The sequence below is a fragment of the Pleurodeles waltl genome, chromosome 5 (genome assembly GCF_031143425.1).
Source record: "Pleurodeles waltl isolate 20211129_DDA chromosome 5, aPleWal1.hap1.20221129, whole genome shotgun sequence".
NCBI lineage: Eukaryota > Metazoa > Chordata > Amphibia > Caudata > Salamandridae > Pleurodeles > Pleurodeles waltl.
This window is the reverse complement of record NC_090444.1, coordinates 1,058,449,990-1,058,474,126: the sequence shown is the minus strand read 5'-3', so window position 1 is coordinate 1,058,474,126 and position 24,137 is coordinate 1,058,449,990.

Here is a 24,137-nt window from a genome sequence, read left to right as displayed (position 1 = left end):
AGTGCATGGTGAGCGCTTCATTCTCACCTAGTTTGGTAAAACTAGCGCATGGCGAGAGTTGTGTGTGGGCCCTAGTTTCATGATGGACTATCCACTGTACCTCACAGCATAGTGCATGGATGTGCTCATCTAGTCATGGTGAAGGTGAGTGGTGAGCACTAATTCCAGCCCCATTCTGAATGAATTTTGCTTTGGCCCCAAGTTGCACCACTGAGACAGTGAGTACTCGAGCCAATGAGTCACCTTTGGTTTGCACGAGTCCCCATAGGGCCTGAGGGCCAACTCATCCCCTTGCCAGCACTGCATTTTGTTTGGGCCCGACTTGAGCTACTGAGACAGTGCGTATGCAACCCAATGAGTCATCGGAGTTTCCACAGGGCTGCCTCACCCCCTTGGAGTGGAGAAGGCTGCCGTAGCCTCAACCAAGTCCTGAGCTGGTGCCCAGGCAGCAGCTACACTCCCAACTCCCAGAGCCCCGAGTGAGAAGCAGAGTGGGGCCTGGAGCAGCTACAGCTGCCTCTGTGCATTTCTGACACGGGGGACACAGGAAGGTCTCCTCGCTGTCTCTACTGTGGGTGCCTCCCCTTTTCACTTGGCTTAGACACACCATGGGGAAATAGGGCTGCTGTTCACAACATGGGGTAAGACCTCAAGGGAGGCCCCCAAATGCAGCATGCAATCACTGCCAGGATTCTTCTAACATTTTACATAACCTGATGAGTAGACGCACAGGAGCTTTTGCGGTCAGCACTTTGGTGATAATTATATTCCTTTCAGCAGAGCTCATTAAAAACAACCATAACTCACCTAGTAGGTGTGCTGGTGTTCCGACACCCTAGGATTCTATATGGTGATTTATGTTGTTCTAAACTCCCAGCCTTACTGGGACTGATTATGTAATTCATACCATTTAGCCAGATACGTTATTTACTTGCATTACTTGTACTGATTGTAGAATTAATGTCATTTTGCCCTAACTCATGTTGTTTGGCCAGATGAGCTATTCACTTGCATTGCTTGTACTGATTATATAATTCATGTTGTTTTGCCATATGAACTTACCAGCTTGCAAGGTTTTACATAATATGTAGCATTCTTGATCCTTCCATTACCAGAATACTGAGTCATATTATATTAATTGCATTTTATGCACCAAATTTATGATTTATGTTGTTTTGGTCCTATGATATATATTTCCAATATAAGAAACATATTTTTATGTAATCCTGTGTAGAGTCTCTTTTGTGGTGTATCTATTGTGTAATTGGTGAGTGCGTGTTGCGCAAATTCTTTACACATTGCCTCTGATGATAAGCCTGACTCCTCTGCGCCAAGCTACCAGAGGGTGAGCAAAGGATACCCTTGGTGAGTAACTAAATTGTGCTGACTAGATTGGTGGGTTCTGCCTGGCTGCGGTGCATACTCTAGTAAACCAGAAACCCCATTTCTAACACATGGGATGGTTGTTCGTCTGGAATCTAAAGCTTAGCGAATTATTCTCACAGGCTTGGGAAGCTAACCTTCTGAAATCCACAAAGAAGACATCGACAGAAAGGAACCTTGGAAGAAAAAATGAGCAAGTCCAATGGTATTGAACTTTTCTCTTTAGCCCTAAGAAAGAAGGGGTAAACATGCCTGTTGCACTGTGAACCTGTGGCTTGGATTTCCCAAAAGAGCTCCTAATGTTTGGGAGCATGTTGGCAAGTTGTGATTTAGAATTTCTAGAAGATAGGGACGAGGTGCTGAGACTACCCAACAAATAAACAACCTTGTCCTGCAATACTTCTGGGTGAGTCCCATTTGGGGAACTTAGGGGTGAAGCCCAAGCCTCCTGTGGAATCAATTAAATCAGGCTACTGACCTGGTGGAACATATATGCTCACTTCTGCTTCTAGCCTTGTCCTACTGGAGGCTTTTGAACCCTATAAAAGTGAATAAGTCCAAATGCACAGTGGAAGAGCTGTAAGAGGGCAAAACAACACCAGAAGTGAGATGACTTTGGCAGAAACAGTTTTCAAATTTGTCCTACGCAGACTTTTTAATTTCTAAACTTCAAAGCTCAAAACAGTGGACTAGGATACCACCCAACAAATTATTAGTGGCTGAGATTAATTCAAACATCTCACCCATCGCTTTTTTGTTTACTTCAGTGTGACAACTTAAGTGTGACAAGTATGCCCAGACATGGGTCCTATGCTCATGTTGTCATTGAAACTAAGCTGCTTCTAACTGAACAGTCCCAACTAGAATGAACCACAACTATGGGGGTCATTCTGACCCCGGCGGGCGGCGGGAGCCGCCCGCCTGGAGGGAACCGCCAGAAGACCGTACCGCGGTCAAAAGACCGCGGCGGTCATTCTGGGTTTCCCACTGGGCTGGCGGGCGACCGCCAAAAGGCCGCCCGCCAGCCCAGTGGGAAACAGCCCTCCATGAGGAGGCCGGCTCCGAATGGAGCCGGCGGAGTGGAGGGTGTGCGACGGGTGCAGTGGCACCCGTCGCGTATTTCAGTGTCTGCAATGCAGACACTGAAATACAATGTGGGGCCCTCTTACGGGGGCCCCTGCAGTGCCCATGCCATTGGCATGGGCACTGCAGGGGCCCCCAGGGGCCCCACGACACCCCTCACCGCCATCCTGTTCCTGGCGGGCGGAACCGCCAGGAACAGGATGGCGGTGAGGGGGTCGGAATCCCCCATGGCGGCGCAGATTCCCAGGGCAGCGGAAAACCGGCGGGAGACCGCCGGTTTTCCTCTTCTGACCGCGGCCGAACCGCCGCGGTCAGAATGCCCAAGGGAGCACCGCCAGCCTGTTGGCGGTGCTCCCGCGGTCCCCGGCCCTGGCGGTAATTACCGCCAGGGTCAGAATGACCCCCTATGTGTGCTTGTGTTATGGTTCAGAGAGATTCCAATTCACCACTTTGGGTTGGGCTGTTCCTATTGGTGTAGAATCAAGCCTGATTTACATATAACTGAGTCTAATCAGAGTGGCATTGTTGGCAAAAAATGATGGCTTTGGCAGGGCCTCTATTTGACATACTTGGCCTTGCGGAGCCCTCACCTGTCACAGTGCCATGCCTAGCCCCAATGGATGTTTTGACTTCCAATAAAAGAGGGTAAAATCTTGACTAGGGAAAACACTAAGCTTTACCATCCGAAATACATCACAATCAGCCTAAAAAAGTCTTAAAAAACCCATAAGTCCTGACTTCTTTACCAACTTGTATTACTTTGGTGTAAATGTAATTATTGTATTTTATTCCTTTTTCACTAAATTCACTTTGTGGATTTTATTGACTTAATTTCTTGACCTTAATGGTATTGTAAAAATATTTAACACACATTTTCTCTGACACGATTCTAGAACTTTGATCCACATTTACCAGGAGTAAGCCCATGATTCATCATTACCACCTGCTTTTAATGTATTGGATAGTGGGTTGCCCAACTTTAACCCACTGCTCTTTTCCTATGTAACAATCTACTTTCTCATAGTTATCTACTGTTGTGTTTGGTTTCATTGGTTGGCATGTGCACATGACAAAGGTCCACAGATAGAGATGATTGGAATGTGGGGATCTTCTATATGAAAGGTACTTGTGCAAGTCTGAATCATTGTGAAGGCGCCCTGGTCGATTCTATTTTTGGACTATGAAGTATTTTTTTCAGTGCATGTGTCGATGCTGTTTTGCTCGTTGTAACTTGCTCGCAGTCATAATTTGATTGGCAACAAATAAATATTTCAGTGTATTTATGTTTATTTATGGTGATCTGTGAAAGGTGTTCATTACATTACCCATGTTGTGTTTGTTGGTCTCTTTTCTGTATTTTGTATATTATTTATTTGCTAGTCTTAGAGACTTCCTTGTGCATGTTTTATCTTTGCCTTAATTTGGCATACAGTTCATCTCGAATGGTGCTGCTGAATGTTTGACCTATGTTCAGTGGAGGCATGCATCATTGTATTGATTGCGTCATTACCTAAGGTACCATTTTTTGGGAATTCTTTTTGCTTTGCTGTCATCTTTTTTAACAAGGCAGGTATGTCCTAGTTGAAAAAAATGCTTTAGGAGGTGCATTGAAAGTGTACCACAAAAAAGTGGCACATTGTCAATGTGACCCCTAATGGCAACCTTCTGGTGGGAGAAAGTGGGGTCCCATGGGACCCTCCAGGCATCCCCATGCAGGTGGGTGCAGGCACTTATTGCACACACCAGCAAAGGGATCACTTGCCCCTCTTAAGAAAGGCAAGCGGGTTGCCGCCTGAACAGTGAAACTCAGAGTGGCTTTGAAGCAACCGCTCTACATTTCACTTGATTTTGCTGCCCCCAGGGCAGGAAATTCACAGCTGCCCTGAGGGCAGTGCATTCTCTATAATAGGGCACACTTTCTCTGTTTGTGCACAGAACAACTATTTAAAGGTGTGCCATGGCACAAACAGGAAATGTGCGCTCTATATGTAATAAGATCCTTGGTCCCAATTTGTGCGCAAATTTGCAGGAGATTGAAAAGCAAATGTTTTGAGACAGTGTACACACAACTGGAAACATTACAATTAAGAGACAAGAGAAGCAAGACAAGCAGCCCTGATGCAAAATCCAATGATAACTGCACACTTCCAAGAAAACTCCATATAAAAGGATGAGAGGACAGCGTATCCAAGGCCTAGTCATATTGAGATTTTTGGTTTTGAGTGTGCACAGAAAAATCACAAACAGCATTATCAATGGTGTGTACTCATAATAAAGTGCAACATGTGTGGCGCAGCTGGAAAGCTGCACCCCGTTGTTATATAGATAGAAGATTAATTGTAAACTCCAGTCCAGCGAGTGAATGCTGCATCCAGGAAAACATTAAATAAGTTTGAATTTCTGTTTCTGTTTAGGCGTACTAGTTTTTTAGACACTCTCTACAAATTAAATTGGTCCTGGGCTCCAGCAGCAGATTGATCACTAAAACGTTAGCTAATTAAATAGATAAACTTACATTAAAAACATCAAATTAATAGCTATCACAACAGAGCTGTTGGAAAAAATCGAAAAAAAATGTAAAACCTAATAAATAATTATGCAAAATAGAAACAAGTAGTTGAATTGAAAATGTGATATCAGCAATTTTAACACGTGATATGGAGCCAACACTTTTTTTTTTTAACAAAAAAAGACCAAAATCAGCTTTCACCAGAAGGAACAGTTTTTCAGTAACTTACACAATCTCTCTGAAGACTTTCCAATTAGCTTCAAAGGAAGAGGCAATATATCGTCCAGTGCTTAATTTGCAAAAGAAAAAGTACCTGGCCCAAAGTTTTGCTCAGAATTACTCGGACAGTGCTATTGGCAGTCGAGGTTGTCAAAATCCAAGGCTGCATAGTCTTGATTTCACCTCATGCCTCTTTATTACACCGACAGACTCTCCCTGCCTCTTTAATTTAGTCATGCCTGGTCTTTTTCTTTCCTGCTTTCTCTCTTTCACATTGTTTTTCCACTTTTCCCTTCCTTGTTCTTTCTCCTATTTGCACTTTTCTCTCTCTTGCTCTGGATGCACGTCTGTTGAGGAAAAAGCACCTAGCGCCTCCTTGCGCCACATTAGCATTATTTTTTTTATGCTAATGTGGCCCAACGAGGCCAAAATCTCTGCCCCAAATTTACAAAGTTGCACAATGCATGCATTGCACCACTTTGCAACTCTTTACACTACATTGTACCTGCACAAGGCATAATGCATGCAAGGTGGGCATTTCCCCATTAGGGGGGGCAAAAAATGGCACAAAGAAATCCAAGAGATTTCTTTTCATAATTTTTTTGGTACTTTTAATGCCTGCAAAGGGCAGGCGTTAAAAAAAGGCACACCATTGTTTATAATTGGCCTCAATGGGCTTTGCAGGATTAGTGCCAACATTTTTTATGCTAAGCTCCAAACTAGCTTAAAAAATGTTGACGCTAGTTCCCCTAACTACCGCCATGGTGCATCGTTTCTTAGATACAGCACACACATGGTGGCATTAGGGCATGCTAAGGGGTGCAAGAAAAGTAGTGCTGCATTGAATGCAGCACCACTTTTCATAAATCAGGCCTTTTGTTTGCCTTTGTTTCCAGAAGCCAGTGTAACAATGCCACACAAATACAGACTGCCCTGTATTGAGACCAAACATCAATCTGTCTGTGGCAGTGCCGGCATCTTGCAATCTTTAATGAAATCTGAAAATTACCATAGTGGATACAGTCATATTCCATACAAGAACGCACCAAAGTTGAAATGACTAGATGAATATGAAGCCTGGCAAGACAGACTCACTCAGACTCTGCCTTCCATCTGCAACACCTGTTATTTGCATTGCCCTAGAGATAAACTGTGATATACAGCACTATATAAAAATATAAGATTCTTTAAAATTACAGTTCTATTCACCATACATTCTTGACAACATAGTCTTGCACAGTTGTGTTATATTTTGCTATGCAGATTTGTAGAGCACATTCTTCCCTGGGAGGGCATCAAGCAAGTGTGAGTTTAGCCAAACCTAGAGCCTAGTGGGACTACTCGAAAAGGCTCTTATGTGTAGGGGAAGGTTGTTTATGAGCAATGTAGGAGAAGGCTTGAGCATCAGATCTGGTTTTCCAGAGGCGTGGGATGTGTGCAAGTATGAGTCTAGATGAGTGGAGGTGATGCAATTGTTGAAGTATACTGGGCCAGTATTATGCATTGTCTTGAACGTGTGGGTGATCAGTTGAAATGTGCTCATTTGTGTATGGGGAGCTAGTGGAGGTTCTTCTGGTGAGATGTGATGTGAGTGTAGGGAAGGAGGTTGAGAGCGATTCTGGCTGCCGAGTTCTGAATGGTCTGCAGCCTTGTGATAAGCACCAAGTATGTGTATTGGCCCACTGACTCTGGAATGATGTGTGCAAATCAACTTCGCAGGGCAAAATATGGGCCAAAATTTACTAGGATTTGGCATCACGGTTTTGTCACGTTTGTGGTGCAGCCCTGACAAAATCAGTTTTGGCATTTACTTGGCATTAACTAAGCAACAAAAAATTGATTGGCGTAGCCTTGCATAGTTTAATAAATACAAAGTAATGCAGTGCAGGCTATCGGGCTGACGTTACACGGGTAGAGCATGGGCGTTACTGTGCATCCGCCCATGTATTTTGATGCAAACACATATTTACAGAGACTTGTAAACCTGGGTTTGTACGACTAGGGTGCACCTATCCAAGAGAGGTGTAACAAGAAGAACTATCTTAATTTCTATTCATTAGTTCTCTTTTCCATGTGTGCCGCATTCAGCAGCACATATAGAAACAGGAATATGCCTCTAAGGATCGTTGTTGTGCATGAAGGTATTGTATCATGCACAAAAAAAATCCTGTCAGTTAAGCAGACACAAGTATGCCAGTGCTAGGAAAGAATTGAACTGTAATATTTTTGTAAATATGGAGTTGTTGAGCTATCTCCTGTTCAGGCAACTTACCTTGCCACTGTGTTGCGTGCAATCTTAATGAATATGCCCCATAATATAGCGCATAATTCCATGCCAGAAACATAGGCCCATATTTATACTTTTTTTGCTCCGCATTTGCATCATTTTGTTTATGTGAAAGTGGCGCAAACTTACAAAATACAGTTGTATTATGTAAGTGTGCGCTGTTTTTGCATCCAAAAATGATGCAAATGCGGCACAAAAAACGTATAGAAATGGGCCATATTGTGTCCAATTCACAAAGTTAGTTGGATGTGTATGTGTGACTTACACATGCAAATAGATTTTTACTAGTGCCAATCCACTACTGAAATTCACAAGATTTATTTATTCACTAGTATGAAGATTTTCGTGAGTAAACTTACTGTCAAGAGGGAGGAGTGTGTGTTCCAGTGTATTTGCCGTTGCTCAGCAGATTTTAACAAGTGATCATTCTAGAATAATATAGTCGAGTACATCAGGTGGTATTCATTTTAAAGGTGTATAAATGCTTAATTTCAGAGACGTGGCAAGCAAGAGTATAGGAGGCAAATTTCACTGAACTGATCAGAAGTGGCAGATAGAGACGGAACTCCAACCAGCGCAAACAACTCAGTGGAGTAACGAAACCTGAGGGGGTATCTGGAGGAGGTCTCCTCCCCTTTGGACTCAGTAGGGGGCCTGCCGCCCTTGCACAGTGTTCTGTGCTGAGGGTTTCTTCTGGAGCTTGGGGTTACCCCTCCCCAGTGCTTGAAATGGAAAAAATAAAGTGCAGGTACTCTGTGCCAGAGTACCTGCTTGTTTCTGAGAAGTGCCGGTACTCTCCAATTCAAAGTATTACGTTTTTCTTGAGATGTGCCGGTACTTTCTCTCTCAAAATAAAAAAGTGCCGGTACTCAGTACCGGACAGTACCGGCCCATTTAAAGCACTGCCCCTCCCCCCTCCCCCCCCCCACCTGAAAAAACTCTTTCCTGCTCCTCAGTATATTTGCTTCAAACATCCTAGGTCGAATGGGTAAATCTCAGCTTGGATTTCACCTGTGGGCTCTTGTTGGTAAATTCATATTTGCCAGTTTAAGCCCTCATAATGACGTAGTGTAGATTGCTCGAGTGAATCCAAAGAATTCCAATGCTAGTGGAAGTGAAAACCATTTTTAAAAGCTCTCCTACTGTCCTTTTAGAAACAGAGACATTCTGGGTATAACTGGAAGTTTCACAATAAATCTACCCCTAACAACATTGTTACCAACTACGATGAAAAAGCAATTATTAATTTTGTCCGACGTGGTATGAATGTAAAATGGCAACTATTTATTATTTTATATGTGACTTTCTGTTCATTTTTACACACACAGTACATACATGTAGCATGCGACATCCATAACGCTAAAAACTATTTTACATTAATTGGACTACATATTGTTTTACTTTACATTTTGAAAAGAGAGTGGAGGGCTGGTTTCTAGTGCTGTAGGCCCTTAAGTGGGCATTCTAAATATTCAAACAAAAGCCCTCAATGCGTTTTTTCGGCGGTTTCCAAAGTTCACCAGGCACAATTACCTCCGACCTTTCCCAAGAGGGTTGAGTATAAACCTGTCCTTGAGAGCGATAAAAGCATTATAGCAGTATTCTTCCATGGGTTTACTCCAAGGCATATTCATTGGCAAGATGCTGTGAACGGCCGCAGACCGAAAGAGGGGGCCTTCAAAGCAGGAAAACATGGCTGAGCCCAGAAGGAAACCTGATATGGATTCAGATGCTTTATAGACAAGTGTGCAGTGATTGGTTCTTCAGATTATAAAATAAGATTACAAGCAGGATAAAGTGAATTTATTTTCATCTAACAGCTATGAATGGACATAAGTAATTACTTTTTTGTGAAAGTTATTGCATTGTTACAGAAGGCAAAATGAGAATTTGTAGTTATCCTTCTTTTAAATTATAGTAGAGGCATGTTTGTGGATTTACAACACAGGTCAGGTCCCATAAATACATTTTAAATGATCACTGTATTATTTAGTTAGCGCTGCGTTTCTTAGCAAACCCCAGTGATGATACAAGCACTTCCAGTGTTCGGGAAATAGAAGAGATCCAAAAAATAAAAGGGTAATTCAAACTGTTTCTAGCGTGGCTTCTGCGTTTAACATCAAATTCAAGTAAAGGAGCTGAACATATCAGTAGCTGAATGTCTCTTCAGGTCTGTTCCTAGAGATGTAAGTGCAACCAAAGGCTTATTGTGTTTGGTACGTGTCTAATTACTATGTGTCAGGCACCATGTTCTGGCTGCACCCACCTCACATAAAGGCATAGATTTAAGAGATCCTAGCGCTTCCTTGTGCCACATTAGCATCATTTTGTTTTACGCTAATGTGGTGCAACAAGGTCAAAATCACCGTGCCAGACTTACAAAGTGGCGCAATGCATGCATCACACCATTTTGTAACCCGTTGCGTCACATTATGCCTGCGCCAGGCATAATGTATGCAAGGGGACATTCCCGAGTTAGGGGGCTGAAAAAATGGCGCAAGAAAACCAAAAGATTTCTTTGTGCCATTTTTGCGGCATTTTTTACGCCTGCACAGAGTAGGCTGTAAAAGGAGGCACACCATTATTTATAAAGGGCCTCAATGTGCTTTGCAGGATTAGCGTAATAATTTTTTACACTATTCCTGCAAAAACACCAAACTAGCATAAAAATGTTTGACGCTAGTTCCCTAACTAATGCCATGGTGTTCCATATGTTTAATACGACATACACATGGTGGAGTCAGTGTGGTTCTAAAGTGCAGCAAGAAAAATGGTGCTGCATTGGATGCAGCACCACTTTTCTCAAATCTCCCCCAGAGTGTGCTCGTCAGGCAAGCAGGCACAAAATGCCTCAGTCTGTGCCAACACTTCCAAGCACCTAAATTGCACAGAGAGAATGTCTTTCCACCTGCCACTCTCTGATGTTTCTCAGGAGGGCATGCTAACATTTTCATTGGGTGGCTGCTGAGAATTCCCACATTAGCTAGACCTGTTTTGATTTTTTTTATCTTTTCAATGATCCATTGAGCCATTCTTTTCTATTGAGGGCAAGACTTTAGTATTTATTAATCAAAGTGTTTGATAAGACAGTTGATTAGATTATCAACTTTTATTATTAAGGTATTGGAGCAATATTGATGACCTAGGGTTCAAGTGCTGCTAGGCTAAGTTTTGTTAGAAATAGGGTCTCTAGTTGGCAGTGGTTTGCACCCTGTCCAAGTAGAGACCCTCACTCTGTTCAGGGTAAGGGAGTAACACAACTAAGATAACCCCTGCTCACCCCCTTGGTAGCTTGGCACAAGCCGTCAGGCTCATCTCAGAGGCAATGTGTAAAGTATTTGTACACACAAACACACACACACACAGTAACACAGTGAAAACGCCAGAAAAGTACTCCACATCAGTTTAGAAAAATAGCCAATATTTATCAGAGTAAAACAAGACCAAAACGACAAAAATCCAACACACACAAGTAAAGATATCACTTTTAAAATATGAAATGCAATTGTAGTTCCTTGAACTTAATGAAGAGTTTGACTAAGGCAAAGTACCTGAGATGTGTCAAAACAAAGACAATGCGTGCTGTAAGGGTGGTGATGCATCGAAAGAGCCAGAGATGCGTTGGTTCCTTAGTGTGGCAGGAGAGGTGATGCATCAGTTCCTTACTGGTAGGCAGGGGAGGTGATGCTTCAGCTCCTTACTGCCAGAGGGGAGCTGATGCGTCATTTGTGGCACAAAGTGTCAGTTCACTACTGCGGTGCGGTGTCGATTAAGAAAATGGTGCCCAGGAGCAATGCGTCAATCATGCGTCGGAAGTCAAACCGTGATGCGTCAAAGCCACAGCAATGAAGCAGTTGATGTGTCAGAGTCAGGGCGATGCATCGCAGACTTCAGTCATGCAGTGCTCAAAACTCATGCAGCAGTGGTTCTTCTGATTCACTGAGATGGAAAGCTGGGGCCTGCATGGAAAACTGTGGTTGCTGCATCAAGCGGGACCCACACTCCATTGGGGCAGAGGTGATGCATCACATTCTTGCAGCAAACAATCAGTTCAGACTGGCGCTGTGAGTTGATACATAGATTTTCTTCTTGAAGCACCAAAAACCTCCTTCAAGGGCCTAGACTGGATTGGGAACCTCTTGGCAGGGCAGGGCTCTCAACAGAGGAGCCCAGGTTCTGGTAGATGAAGTATTTGATGTCCTAGAGACTTCTTACCTGGAGGCAAACTCAACTCAAGCTATTGGAGAAGCTTGGAAAGCAAGATGTAGAAAGCAAAGTCCAGTCCTGCAGCAGGCCACCTCAACAAAGCAACAGGCAGAGTGGCAGTCCCTCCTACAGCACCCATTTCTTCTTCTTGGCAAAATGTCCTCAGCCCAGAAGTATTCTAACTATGTGGGGTCAGAGGTCCAGTACTCATACCCATTTCTGTCTTTGAAGTAGGCAAACTTCAAAGAGAAGTCTTTGTAGGGCACACAACCCTGCCTTTCCTGTCCCACGGCCCCAGACAGACTCCAGGGGGTTAAGACTGCTTTGCATAAGGACAGGCACAGCCCTATTGAGGTGCAAGTGTCAGCTCCACCCACCACTCTTGCTCAGGAAGACCCATCAGGATAAGCAGGGCCAACCTCAGCTCCCTTTGCGTGACTGTGTAGAGTGAATTCACAAACAGCCCACTGTCAGTCTGACCCAGACGTGAATTACACAGATAGGCAGAGGCACAGAATGGTTAAGCAAGAAAATACCCACTTTCTAAAAGTGGCATTTTCAAATTTACAATTTAAAAAAACAACTTCATCAAAAGATACATTTTTAAATTGTGTGTTCAGAACTCCAAATCTCTAGCTGTTCCCAGTGGTATATTACACTTAAAAGATATTTTAAGGCAAGCCCTATGTTACCCTATGGGAGAGATAGACCTTGCAATAGTGAAAAACAGATTTATCAGTATTTCACTATCAGGACATGTACACCACACCAGTACAAGTCCTACCTTTTAAGTACACTGCACCCTGCCAATGGTGCTGCCTTGGGCCTAATATAGAGGTGACTTACATGTAGTAAAATGGAAGGATTGGGCCTGGCAAGTGGGTGCACTTGCCAGGTTGCAATGGCACACAGGTTGCATTGCCCACACAGACACTGCAGTGGCAGATCTGAGACATGTTTACAGTGCTACTCATGTGGGTGGCACAATCAGTGCTGCAGGTCCACTAGTAGCATTTGATATACAGGACCTGTGCACACATGGTGCACTATTCTAGGGATTTACTAGAAAATCTAAATATGCCAATCACAGATAAACTGATCACCAATACAATTTAGACAGAGAGCACTTGCACGTTAGCACTGGTTAGCAGTAGTAAAGTGCCCAGAGTCCTAAAGCCAGCAAAAACTAAATTCAGAACAGGATCAAAAACAGGAGGTCAGAAGCCAAATGGTAGGAGAAACCATGCCAAGAGCTGACAGGTCTAACATGGGTCCTCCCCCCCAGCTGAAAATGGGGAGCACTACCCAACCTCTTGCGAGTTCTCATCAATAGGGTGGAAGAACCTGGAAATAACATCAGCAGTGGCGTGTTCTGTTCCAGGGAGGTGTTCAACCATTTCGTCCGTTCCCTGTAGGGAGATGGGCCAGCTCAACAGTTTAGGATTCGCACCCCTCATCTGGATTAACCATCTGAGTGACCTGTGGTCTCTCTGAGCCCGGAAGTGAGTCCCAACCAAGTAGGTCTTAGCTTCTTCAGTGCCCAGACCACAGCAAATGCTTCCCTTTCTATTGCCCTTCACCTTTATTCCCTTCGAAAGAACCTCCTACTAACGAAGGCTACAGGTTGATATACACCCTCCTTGTTTAGCTGTGAAAGCACAGCTACCACACCATGCTGTGCAGAATCTGTCTGTATCCCAAATTCCTCAGAAAAGTCAGGAGACTTGAGCACAGGCACTGTGCCCATAGCGTCCTTCAGGGTGTGAAAAGCAGTCTGGCACGCCTCTGTCCAGATCACCTCACATGGCTGCTTCTTGGAAGTCATCTCTGTCAAGGGGTTAACAATGGTGCCATACCCCTGACAAATATCCTGTAGTACCTGGTGAGACTTAAAAAGGCTCTCACCTCTGTCTGGGCCTTGGGGGGGGTGCCCGAGCCAGAATGATGTCATTCTTGGCTTGTAGGGGCACCACATGGCCGCTCCCTACCTGTTGTCCCAAGTACACCACAGACCCAGACCACAGCAAATGCTTCCCTTTCTATTGCACTTCACCTTTATTCCCTTGGAAAGAACCTCCTACTAACGAAGGCTACAGGTTGATGTACGCCCTCCTTGTTTAGCTGTGAAAGCACAGCTACCACACCATGCTGTGCAGAATCTGTCTGTATCCCAAATTCCTCAGAAAAGTCAGGAGACTTGAGCACAGGCACTGTGCCCATAGCGTCCTTCAGGGTGTGAAAAGCGGTCTGGCACGCCTCTGTCCAGATCACCTCACATGGCTGCTTCTTGGAAGTCATCTCTGTCAAGGGGGTAACAATGGTGCCATACCCCTGACGAATATCCTGTAGTACCCGGTGAGACTTAAAAAGGCTCCCACCTCTGTCTGGGCCTTGGGGGGTGCCTGAGCCAGAATGATGTCATTCTTGGCTTGTAAGGGCACCACATGGCCGCTCCCTACCTGTTGTCCCAAGTACACCACAGACCACTGCCCTATCTGGCATTTTCTAGCCTTGATAGTGGGGCCTGCACTCTGCAGGGCCCTCAACACTTCCCGGAGGTGGTGCTAGTGGTCCTCCCAGCTAGAGCTGAAGACAGCAATTTTGTCTAGGTAGGCAGCACTGAAGTTCTCCAACCCAACCAGGACCTGGTTGACCAGCCACTAGAATGTGGCAGGGACGTTCTTCAACCCAAAGGGCATAACACAGTCCCACTGCTTTTCTAGGGTCAGAGTAGAGGAGAGGTTCACACCCTCCACTGACCCATCCTTCTCTTTGGAAGACAGGAGGTCAGGGAGAGGTTCACTCTCCTCTTCCACCCAATCATCTGTGACCAAAAGCATGGTGAACTCAGACCTCTCAAAGTACAGCTTAAGGCGAGTCACATGCAGGACTTGCAAAGGGTTCCTAGGAATCTGCATGTCCACCAGGTAGGTGACATTACTCTTGCGCTCCTTTACCTCAAATGGCCCAGACCAACAGTCTTGGAGCACACAAGGCTCTATAGTGGCCATTTCCTTAACTTTCTGGCCAGGCCGAAACTCAACCAGAGTGGTATTCTGGTCGTACCAGCATTTCATATCCTCCTACCTGGCTCCCAGATTCTCTTGGGCAACTTTCCCGGAAGAGGGCTGTCTGATTCCTAGAGGCTAGCATGTAACGGAATACATCCTAGGGTGGCTTCTTAGAAGCTTGCTCTCAGCCCTCCTTCTGCAAACTGAGAGGCCCTCTAACATGGTGCCCATACATAAGTTTAAAAGGGAGAAAGCCAACCCCCTTCTGTGGTACCTCCCTGTAGGCAAACAACAGGCATGGTAACAGGCCGTCCCATTCACTACTCATGGGTTCTGAGAGACCCATAATCATGCACTTCAGATGATGCAGGCCGCAGGGGGAGGTGATGTGTCGAAAGAGCCAGAGAAGCATCAGTACCTCCCCTGTGACAGTAAGAAACCAACACATTAACGCCCCTGCCTAGCAGTAAGGAACTGATGCATCACCTTCCCTGCAACAGTAAGGAACTGATACATCCCTGGCTCTATCAACACATCACCTCCCCTGCGGCCCACATTGTCTTTGTTTTTCATGCATCTCATGCATCTCAGGTAATTTGCCTCAGTCAAACGCTTTATTGATTTCAAGGAACTACAATTGCATTTCATCTTTTAAAAGTGATATCTTTGCTTGTGCATGTTGGATTTTTGTTGTTTTGCTCTTGTTTTGCATAGATAAATATTGCCTATTCCAAATTGGTGAGGAGTACTTTTGTGGTGTTTTCACTGTGTTACTGTGGGTGTATGTGTACAAATACTTTACACATTGCCTATGAGATAAGCCTGACTGCTCATGCCAAGCTACCAAGGGAGTGAGCAGGGGTTATTTTAGCAGGTGTGAATTCCTTGCCCTGACTAGTCTCAGGGTCCCTACCTGGATAGGGTGCAAACCACTGCTAACTATAGACCCCAGTTCTAACAAGTTTCTTCTAGAGTCTGAAGGTACATTTGATCAGACTGTTCATGTTGGAGTTGTGTCGGTTTGGGAAGTTATAAAGGAGGTGAAGAGGTGATGGTTACACCAGATTATGGGTGAAATGTTCTTCATTGTGGGACAATTCCTGGTGTTGCACCAAATAACGTACAAGGTGTGTCAAGCAGCAACCCTATACAATGTGTGAGATGTTGACGGTCTCACGATTTGCTATACTTGGTTAGGTCAGGCTGCTTGATGGATATGATGACATTTTGGTATACAGAGCTTTTTGTGGTTTATAATGATCTCCAAGACCTCACCAAATAAGGCATCAAAGAATGCTCTGATGTTCTGTGGTGGCCTAAAAAGCAGTAAGTAGTAGCAAAGAATAAGAGATAGTATGGGAGGGCAGGCTGCATATGAGAATAAATTCTTAATCGGTCATGGTAATGTCTTCAAAGTTTATAGTCTTGAATGATTTTATTTTTGCAGACATCTTCAAAGTCACTTCCTGTCTTCTTGGGACAATTTAGAGTTACAGTTTTGTATCAAGGCAGAATGGTCTCATGGCAACTCAGTGAGGGAGTTCCAGCCAGTGGAAAAGCCCATAGCTGAATGGAGTGCCTCTAGCCATGTGGGCACCCTTGTTCCCAAACAATTTAAAAGAAGCTAGCCTCTCCACCAGAGTTCCATCATGGTGAATCATTAATCATCCCGCTCTTCAAGAAAGGGAACCGAGAGGACCCTAGCTGTTATCGCTCCATTTCTCTCCTGGACACTACAGTGAAGGTCCGAGGTCATATACTACTCTCCCACCTTCAGGCATGGGCGTAGCAGAGCGGTACCCTCTCAGATATCCAGTATGGGTTCAGGAGAGAGAAGGAGATGAATGATTAATGCCTCAATCTTTGTCTTCCCACAGGGGAATTCACCCTTTTTAAGTGTGGTGCTCTGTAGTTGGGTTTTATGGATCTGTTCAGTGCTTTGATTGAGTGATCCACATTACATTGTGGGACATATTGGGAGATCTGAGCATTGACAGATCCATTATCAACACCATTAGAGAGATATATTGTGACTCAAATGCTGCAGTCAGGTTTGGGCTCGGGGGAAGTGTTCTGAGTCATTTAGGGGGTGCAAGAGTGTTAGGCAAGGGTGTTTCCTTGCACCTTTCCTAGTCTCCCATTATATTAACCACCTGGAAAGGGAGTTAGTACTAAGGTGAAGGAACATGCTCATATTAATAAGGATTATATACCAACTTTATTACATGCTAAGGAAGCCATCGTGATGGGCTGCACTACTGGCATGCTGTGGTGGCTCCTGGATGCCTTTACCTCCTTCATAGAGGGGCTTGTTATGAGGATCAATACCAACAATGAAGGCAACCTTTAACCGACATGCTACCCTTGTATATCACATGCATAATTTTAGTTAGTGTGGGGTTGCTTTTAATCGCAGAGGTTCTTGGCTACCACAAATACAAATTAGCAACAACTAATTAGCAGGGAGCATCAATGCTGTCTTTCCCTTTGCGGCTAAACTAGGTGAAAGATTGGTTGCTCAAATTTTGACCATTTACCATGCAAAGTGTGTCAGCATGGCAACTTAAGGGGCAGGGGTCTAGGGCATACAGGTGGCATCACTTTTACAGGTGACAGAAAATAAGTTTACCTGTTGTTTACCAGCCCTCCCACAATCCACCACCTCTTTCACCTGTCATAGGGAGTTAGGGCTCTTACACTTGAGGAAATCTGGAGGACAGGACCCTTAATGCTGTGGCCAAGGATTTGGGTTAACAAAACCCTTTTCTTAAATAGGAAGATAACTGAGGACTGTGTGGCCCTGTCACCATCATCAAAATACTTTATTCAGCTCAAAAGAGCCATAAAAGGCACAGTCAATTACAAACATCATAATCAAAAAGGAAAAATTAATAAATAAAAATAAATAACAGTGTCACATATAAAAACAGATTAACAACAATTAATAACAGTTACAAATTCGAATAGCAGCATTTATGACACTTAGCATTAGGTATTAGGCAAGGGTCGCTCCCCTGGGGGGGCAAATTGTATTTAGACCATTTCTGCCCCCTTCGGGGGCAGATCGGCCGATTTTAGGTCAATGTGCCCCAAGGGGGGCAGAAACCTCTAGGCACCGGGGATCTTTTTTTTTGCGCCAATGTCACACTAGGGGAGCGACCCCATAGGCAAGGGTCGCTCCCTGGGGGTGGGGGGCAAATTTATTTAAGGCCATTTCTGCCCTCCGGGGCAGATCGGCCTATTGTTATTAGGCCGATCTGCCCTCAGGGGGGGCAGAAACCTCTAGGCGCCAGGGCTAATTTTTTTATTTTTATTTTTTAGAGATGGGGAGTGACCCATTAGGCAAGGGTCGCTCCTCTGGGGGGCAAATTGTATTTAGACCATTTCTGCCCCCCTCGGGGGCAGATCGGCCGATTTTAGGTCAATCTGCCCCCAAGGGGAGCAGAAACCACTAAACACCGGGGATCTTTTTTTGCGCCAATGTCACGCAAGGGGAGCGACCCCGTAGGCAAGGGGGGGGGCAGGGTGGCAAATATATTTTAGGCCATTTCTGCCCCCCCGAGGGCAGATCGGCCTATTGTTGTTAGGCCGATCTGCCCCCAGGGGGGGCAGAAGCCTCTAGGTGCCAGGGCTAAATATTTTGGGATTTTTTTTAGTTTTCTAGAGGTGGGGAGCGACCCCTTAGGCAAGGGTCGCTCCCCGGGGGAGGGGGGAGAATTTATTTTAGGCCTTTTCTGCCCCACCTGGAGGCAGATTGGCCTATTGTTAGTAGGCCGATCTGCCCCCAGGTGTGGCAGAAACCTCTACGTGCCAGGGATCGAAAAAAAATGTCTTTTTTTTTTATAGAGGTGGGGAGCGACCCCTTAGTCAAGGGTCGCTCCCCTGGGGGGCAAATTGTATTTAGACCATTTCTGCCCCTCTTGGGGGCAGATCGGCCAATTTTCTTAGATTTTCTTAGGCTGTATGTTAGAAACCACTTAGGCACCAGGAATTGGTGTGTGTGTATGCATGTGTTTTCTTTAGGGGGGCAGCCCCTTGGGTAAGGGTCGCTTCCCATGGGGGCACATTACTGTTGGCCATATGTGTCCCCATTAGGGGAAGATGGGCCCATTTATGGAAGGCCCATCTGCCCCCAAGGGGGGGCAGAAAGCCCACCAGAGGCCAGGGAAGCATTTTTTCAAAAATAAGAGGGTGGGGGTACGGCCATACACCCACCCCAAATAAATGGGGCCAAAGTTGTTCTGCCCACCAGTGGGAAGATGGGGCAATTACCCCTGATCCACACCCCGGGGAGGCAGAAAGTCTACTAGATGCCAGGGAATTAAAAAAAACAAAAACAAATATTGGAGTGGTGGCTACCAACCAGTATGGGCCTGGTTACGCCCCCACCTCAACTGAAGGGGGTAACAGTCTTTCAGCTCTCCCCGCACTCTAAAACATCTTATCCCATAGCAAACAAAAGACATTTGATTATTTTGGGTTTTAGTTTTACATTTGGGCCATGTGAGCTTGGCTTACTCTCAAAATCGTCCCACTTGGAATGGTGAGGGCTGCACTTTATGGACTTTGGGACGCTGCCATGTAGAAAAATCCTCAAGAGCTAGACACATCTGAAAACTAAACAACTGGGTGATTCCAGGGTGGTGTGTTTCACATGCACCCCGCACCATTTTTTTACCCACAATCCCCTGCAAACCTCCAACTTTGCTGGAAATCACACATTTTTCCCAAGTTTTTGTGATGGAACCTTCCGGAATCTGCAGGAATCCACAAAATTCCTACCACCCAGCATTGTCTCATCTATACCGATAAAAATTCTGCTGCACTTGTCAGCTTAAAAATGTTTTTTTGCAAACTGCACTTTTGGACCCCCTTTGTTCCCCTTCAATATCGACAGGTTTTTGGCTCTTCCCTTTCACAAGCACTTGGCCCACCTACACAAATGAGGTATCATTTTTACCGGGAGACTGAGGGGAACATTGGGTGGTATGAAATGTGTCCCAGTTCCACACAGAAATGTGGGAAAATGATTTTTTTTTAGCTAAATTTGATGTTGGCTGAGAATTCTGGGTAAGAAAACTTTGGGGAATCCACGCAAGTCACACCTCACTGGACTCCCTCGGGTGTCTAGTTTTCAGAAATGTCTGGGTTTGGTAGGTTTCCCTAGAAGGCTGCTTAGCCCAGGGCCAAAAACGCAGGTGCCCCCCTGCAAAAACTGTTAGTTTTGTATTTGATAATTTTGATGTGTCCAGATAGTATTTTGGGGCATTTCCTTTCGCGGGCAGTAGGCCCACCCACAAAAGTGAGGTACCATTTTTATCGGGAGACATGGGGGAACGCTGGGTGGAAGGAAATTCGTGTCTTCTCTCAGATTCCAGAACTTTCTGTCACCGAAATGAGAGGAAAAAGTGTTTGTGGGCCAAATTTTGAGGTTGCAAAGGATTCTGGGTAACAGAACCTGGTCAGAGCCCCACAAGTCACCCTATTTTGGATTCCCCTAGGTGTCTAGTTTTCAAAAATGCACTGCTTTGCTAGTTTTCCCCAGGTGCCGGCTGAGCTAGAGGCCAAAATCCACAGATAGGCACTTTCTAAAAAACACCTCTGTTTTCTGTGAAAAAATGTGATATGTCCACGTTTTGTTTTGGGCCATTTCCTTTTGTGGGCGCTAGGCCTACCCACACAAGTGAGGTACCATTTTTATCGGGAGACTTGTGGGAATGCTGGGTGGAAGGAAATTTGTGGCTCCTCTCAGATTCCACAACTTTCTGTCACCGAAATGAGAGGAAAAAGTGTTTTTTTGGCCAAATTTTGAGGATTGCAAAGGATTCTGGGTAACAGAACCTTGTCGGAGCCCCACAAGTCACCCCATTTTTGATTTCCCTAGGTATCTAGTTTTAAAAAATGTGCTGGTTTGCTATGTTTCCCCACGTGCCGGCTGAGCTAGAGGCAACAATCCACAGGTAGGCACTTTGTAAAAAACACCTCTGTTTTCTGTGAAAAAATGTGATCTGTCCACGGTGTGTTTTGGGCCATTTCCTTTCGTGGGCGCTAGGCCTACCCACACAAGTGAGGTACCATTTTTATCTGGAGACTTGGGGAACACTGGGTGGAAGGAAATTTGTGGCTCCTCTCAGATTGCAGAACTTTCTGTCACCGAAATGAGAGGAAAAAGTGTTTTTTGGCCAAATTGTGAGATTTGCAAAGGATTCTGAGTAACAGAACCTGGTCAGAGCCCTACAAGTCACCCCATTTTCGATTCCCCTAGGTATCTAGTTTTCAAAAATGCGCTGGTTTGCTAGGTTTCCCCAGGTGCCGGCTGTGCTAGAGGCCATAATCCACAGGTAGGCACTTTGTAAAAAACACCTCTGTTTTCTGTGATAAAATGTGATGTGTCCACGTTGTGTTTTAGGCCATTTCCTTTCAAGGGCGCTAGGCCTACCCACACAAGTGAGGTACCATTTTTATCGGGAGACTTGGGGGAACACTGGGTGGAAGGAAATTTGTGGCTCCTCTCAGATTCGAGAACTTTCTGTCACCGAAATGAGAGGAAAAAGTGTTTTTTTGGCCAAATTTTGAGGTTTGCAAAGGATTCTGGGTAACAGAACCTGGTCAGAGCCCCACAAGTCACCCCACTTTATCGATTCCCCTGAGCCGGCTGAGCTAGAGGCCACAATCCGCAGGTAGGCACTTTGTTAAAAACACCTCTGTTTTCTGTGAAAAAATGTGATGTGTCCACGTTGTGTTTTGGGCCATTTCCTTTTGTGGGCGTTAGGCCTACCCACACAAGTGAGGTACCATTTTTATCGGGAGACTTGTGGGAATGCTGGGTGGAAGGAAATTTGTGGCTCCTCTCAGATTCCAGAACTTTCTGTCACCGAAATGAGAGGAAAAAGTGTTTTTTTGGCCAAATTTTGAGGATTGCAAAGGATTCTGGGTAACGGAACCTTGTCGGAGCCCCACAAGTCACCCCATTTTTTATTCCCTTAGGTATCTAGTTTTCAAAAATGCGCTGGTTTGCTAGGTTTCCCCACGTGCCGGCTGAGCTAGAGGCCACAATCCACAGGTAGGCACTTTGTAAAAAACACCTCTGTTTTCTGTGAAAAAATGTGATGTGTCCACGGTGTGTTTTGGGCCATTTCCTTTCGTGGGCGCTAGGCCTACCCACACAAGTGAGGTACCATTTTTATCGGGAGACTTGGGGGAACGCTGGGTGGAAGGAAATTTGTGGCTCCTCTCAGATTCTAGAACTTTCTGTCACCAAAATGGGAGGAAAAAGTGTTTTTGGGCCACATTTTGAGGTTTGCAAAGGATTCTGGGTAACAGAACCTGGTCAGAGCCCCACAAGTCACCCCATTTTGGATTCCCCTAGGTGTCTAGTTTTCAAAAATGCACTGCTTTGCTAGTTTTCCCCAGGTGCCGGCTGAGCTAGAGGGCAAAATCCACAGATAGGCACTTTCTAAAAAACACCTCTGTTTTCTGTGGAAAAATGTGATGTGTCCACGTTGGGTTTTGGGACATTTCCTTTCGTGGGCGCTAACCCTACCCACACAAGTGAGGTACCATTTTTATCAAGAGACTTGGGGGAACGCTGGGTGGAAGGGAATTTGTGGCTCCTCTCAGATTCCAGAACTTTCTGTCACCGAAATGAGAGGAAAAAGTGTTTTTTTGGCCAAATTTTGAGGATTGCAAAGGATTCTGGGTAACAGAACCTTGTCGGAGCCCCACAAGTCACCCCATTTTTTATTCCCTTAGGTATCTAGTTTTCAAAAATGCGCTGGTTTGCTAGGATTCCCCACGTGCCGGCTGAGCTAGAGGCCACAATCCACAGGTAGGCACTTTGTAAAAAACACCTCTGTTTTCTGTGAAAAAATGTGATGTGTCCACGGTGTGTTTTGGGCCATTTCCTTTCGTGGGCGCTAGGCCTACCCACACAAGTGAGGTACCATTTTTATCGGGAGACTTGGGGGAACGCTGGGTGGAAGGAAATTTGTGGCTCCTCTCAGATTCTAGAACTTTCTGTCACCAAAATGGGAGGAAAAAGTGTTTTTGGGCCAAATTTTGAGGTTTGCAAAGGATTCTGGGTAACAGAACCTGGTCAGAGCCCCACAAGTCACCCCATTTTGGATTCCCCTAGGTGTCTAGTTTTCAAAAATGCACTGCTTTGCTAGTTTTCCCCAGGTGCCGGCTGAGCTAGAGGCCAAAATCCACAGATAGGCACTTTCTAAAAAACACCTCTGTTTTCTGTGGAAAAATGTGATGTGTCCACGTTGGGTTTTGGGACATTTCCTTTCGTGGGCGCTAACCCTACCCACACAAGTGAGGTACCATTTTTATCAAGAGACTTGGGGGAATGCTGGGTGGAAGGGAATTTGTGGCTCCTCTCAGATTCCAGAACTATCTGTCACCGCAATGAGAGAAAAAGTGTTCTTGGCCAAATATTGAGGTTTGCAAAGGATTCTGGGTAACAGAACCTGGTCAGAGCCCCACAAGTCACCCCATCTTGGATTCCCCTAGGTGTTAAGTTTTTATAAATGTGCTGGTTTGCTTGGTTTCCCCAGGTGCCGGCTGAGCTAGAGGCCACTATCCACAGGCAGGCACTTTGTCAAAAACACCTCTGTTTTCTGTGAAAAACTTTGATGTGTCCACAGTGTGTTTTGGGCCATTTCCTTTCGTGGGCGCTAGGCCTACGCACACAAGTGAGGTACCATTTTCATGGGGAGACTTGGGGGAACGCTGGGTGGAAGGAAATTTGTGGCTCCTCTCAGATTCTAGAACTTTCTGTCGCCAAAATGAGAGGAAAAATTGTTTTTGGGCCAAATTTTGAGGTTTGCAAAGGATTCTGGGTAACAGAACCTGGCCAGAGCCCCACACGTCACCCCATTTTGGATTCCCCTAGGTGTCTAGTTTTCAAAAATGCACTGGTTTGCTAGGTTTCCCCAGGTGCCGGCTGAGCTAGATGCCAAAATCCAAAGATAGGCACTTTGTAAAAAACACCTCTGTTTTCTGTGAAAAAATGTGACGTGTCCACGTTGTGTTTTAGGCCATTTCCTTTCATGGACGCTAGGCCTACCCACACAAGTGAAGTACCATTTTTATCGGGAGACTTTGGGGAACACTGGGTGGAAGGAAATTTGTGGCTCCTCTCAGATTCGAGAACTTTCTGTCCCCGAAATGAGAGGAAAAAGTGTTTTTTTGGCCAAATTTGGAGGTTTGCAAAGGATTCTGGGTAACAGAACCTGGTCAGAGCCCCACAAGTCACCCCATTTTCGATTCCCCTGAGCCGGCTGAGCTAGAGGCCACAATCCGCAGGTAGGCACTTTGTTAAAAACACCTCTGTTTTCTGTGAAAAAATGTGATGTGTCCACGTTGTGTTTTGGGCCATTTCCTTTTGTGGGCGCTAGGCCTACCCACACAAGTGAGGTACCATTTTTATCGGGAG